General features: G+C 44.4%; 1 protein-coding gene across 3 annotated transcripts in view; it reads right to left on the minus strand.

The window, feature by feature from the left end:
- Window positions 1–3,397, minus strand: part of LOC101992095 (zinc finger protein 28) — a 38,463-nt gene that overhangs the window by 9,899 nt on the left and 25,167 nt on the right. The gene's annotated exons all lie outside the window — the stretch shown is intronic.

The raw sequence follows: 3,397 nt of genomic DNA on the forward strand, positions 1-3,397 counted from the left end.
ACACACACACACACACACACACACACGCACACACCTCTGGAGATCCTCCCTCAAAACAAGAGGGGGGGTGGGGGATGAATAAAGCAATCTTCTCAGCCTCCAATTTGAGTATCTCTCACTGTACCAAACCTAAGTCCTCATTCAACCAATCACAAACCGGAACAACACCTGAGCTCTTCCGCTGGGAGGCCTGTGTGCTAGAAAGCTAGTTCCCACAGGCCAGAGTCTGTGAATAGATCATCATAACTTTAGCCTGCTGCCAAACTCTGAAGGCATTTTAACACCATCATGGAAGGACAAGACAAAATGGTTGATAAGTGGTTGTGTGTGTGTGCACGCGCGTGTGTGTAGGCCAGGGGGCAATGCTGTGTATCTCTTCTTCAATCAAGTTCTACAAAAAAAAAAAACAAAAACAAAAACAAAAACAAAAAACAACAACAAAAAAACCGGGTAAACGGGTGTTGGAGTGAACTCAGGCCCTCATGCTTGCCCAGCAAACCCATCTCGCAGCCCCAGTGTCATTAACCCCTGCTAGGGAACTCCCCTGAGCTGGAGGCTGAAGGACCACGTGCAGTACATGTCACCTGAAAACACCGGGAGAGCTGAGAACGCTCTGGGAGCTTGAGCAAAACATGAGCTAGCATGGCTGCCTGAGCCAGTCAGCCTAAAACAAACGGCGCTCTACTTCCCGCCTACATCCTGCTACAGAGAGCAGAACTGACAGCTTTTCGACAGGCATTTTCATCTAGCTAGAAAGATCAACACTAGTCTCCTGAGTTGACCAGAAGCTAAATACCTCTAATTGTCAAAACTCAGCAGGATTCGCCAGTAGAAAGCTTCGAGGAGACTAATATCCAAACATTTCAATACAAACACAGTATTTCAAATAGTGTTCAAAGACAGAATTAGTAGACAGCAGCTAACACAAAGACACAGGTCTAAGTCCTGATAATAAGTGAATGTTGAGTGCTCAGTCCAAAACAAAACCTCTCGATCCAAAGGCTACACCCCAAAGGCTCTGGAAGAAGGGGTGGGAAGAATGTAACAGCTGGAAGACGGGGAGGAGTGCTAATGACATGAAACACTGTACAATGTGAATATGTATTACTCTCATTGGCTAATGATAAAGAGCTGACTTGTCGATAGCTAGGCAGGATTTCTCAGGGCACTGAAATGTTGGGAAGAAGAAAGGAAGAGTCTCAGGAGCTGTGAGGAGATGTAGAGACAAGCAAGATAAATGTGCCATACTAAAAGAGGTACTGCCATGAGGCGGAGCATAGACAAGAAATATGTGTTGATTTAAAATGTAAAAGCTAGCTAGTAACAAGCCTGAGCTATCAGGCAAGCACTCATAATTAAGAGTAAGTCTGTGTGGTTATTTGGGAACTGGAGGGTGGGACAGAAGAGTCACCTACAATGCTACTTCCTGGATATGACAATGCTGCTCCACTCAGGAACTGCTCAGCTGTGGTCACCTGCACAAGATCAAACCAACAAGGGCAGGCAGCACCCCAGCAGCTGGCACTGATTCAATGCATAACTCACAGAAAAAGGAAATGATGTAAAGAGGGGGATTACGGATGAGGGGGCGGGAGGAAGGATTCATGGTGCCTACGGTCAAGATACACTGTTAACACACACAAAACTGACAAAGAGTAAGTAAAAGGTACCCTCTGCTAAAAAGGGAAAGGTGGCAAAGCAGATGAGGGTTCTCAGACCTTGCTGACTGCTGGTCCAGGAACATTTACATTCTCAGACAACCTCCCACAGGCTTTTACAGGGTCCAGTCCCAGAGCTCCAACTTCTAGATTCTGGATACTCAGTCTTGTACTCATTTTCCCCCAGATTTTCAAATACTTTTCATATATGCTTTACTAAACAAACCAAGTCATCTTTCTCTAAATTTTTTTAATCTGTATGTTTTTAGAAATTTTTGAATTCAAGGAAATGATGCATATTTTTCGGAATATGAAACCACACTGTGTATACAACAGTGCAGCTTACGTTAGTGGCACCACAACGTAAACTTTTATAGGTTTTTTTGGTTTCTCCGTGTAGCCCTGGCTGAAACCCACCTGCCTCTGCCTTCAGGGTGCTGGGACTAAAAGAAGCACACCACATCGACTTTAGTTTTTAAACAGAAATAAAAGAGGGAAAATCTTCAGATTACAAAACTCCTTCCCGAAAACAATTTTTAAAAAATCACTTTTTCTAAGTGTCCCAAAGTAACAAACATGTTGTGTCTAGCCATGACTGATTCCGACTACACTCAGGTCTACTTCCCCCAGCATCTGTTACTACCTTGTCACCATCAAGAAGACTGGAATTTGGTGACTCCCAAAGGAAAGAAAAGCAGTAAGATGTTTTCTTAAAACTGGAAATAACTGGTTTTGACTTTCCTTTTCCTTTTTGAAACAAAATCTTGCCCTGGTGACTTGGCTTATCTCAAACTCCTGGGCTCAAAATGCTACTGGGACTACATACAGCATCATACTGAGTACCTGAAATAACAGAGCAGCCACACCCCGGCTCCCTCCATCCCCCCTTTCTATTCTTTCTCTTCTACCTCTCACCTCTCTCTCTCCCTCTCTCCCATGTGTGAAGGGTATGATCATGAACGAGAAAGCAAATTTCCAGGAAGAAAGAGAATGAAAGTGAAGGGCAGATGTCAGAGATAAGGAGGAGCCACTTCTCAGACTTCTTCTTAATCACTTTAGGGACGGGTCTGTCCTCAAGGACACCTTGGAAAGTTTTGAGAAGACAGCTGACGTGGCAAGGGCTGACATGCAGAGAACTCTTCAGAAGAGAAAGGAGTAGAAGCAAAGGTCATAGAAGCACAGAGGCAGGAGACCTAGAGTGAGATAAGGATGAAGGGCTGGTGTTGTGGTGACACCTTTAATCCCAGGATTCAGGAGGCAGTGACAAGCAGATCTCCACGAGTTCAAGGTTGTCTACACAGCAAGCTACTGGTTAGCCAAGGATACATAGTGAGACCCTGTCTCAAAATCAAAGGAAAAGAGAAAGGGGTCCCAGACCCAACGTAGGAAAACTGGACTCTTGCATGTTTCCTTGACTTTCTGTCAACCGGTTGTGAGTTCCTAGAGATCAAGAAAAGCTTTAAATCTAAAATTATCCCTAAAAAAGTGATTATATTTATTTGTATGTGGGTGTACACAAGCATGCATGTGAATGCCAGAAGACAGCTTCCAGGAATCAGTTTTCTCCTTCCTCCCTGAGATCAAACTCAGGTTGTCCAGAGTGGCAGCAAGTAGCTTTACTCACTGAGCCATTTCACCAGCTCAGTGAAAAATTCGTGTGTGTGTGTGTGTGTGTGTGTGTGTGTGTGTGTGTGTGTGTGAGAGAGAGAGAGAGAGAGAGAGAGAGAGAGAGAGAGAGA

This window comes from Microtus ochrogaster, unplaced genomic scaffold, assembly GCF_000317375.1.
Source record: "Microtus ochrogaster isolate Prairie Vole_2 unplaced genomic scaffold, MicOch1.0 UNK47, whole genome shotgun sequence".
In the NCBI taxonomy this organism is placed as follows: Eukaryota; Metazoa; Chordata; class Mammalia; order Rodentia; family Cricetidae; genus Microtus; species Microtus ochrogaster.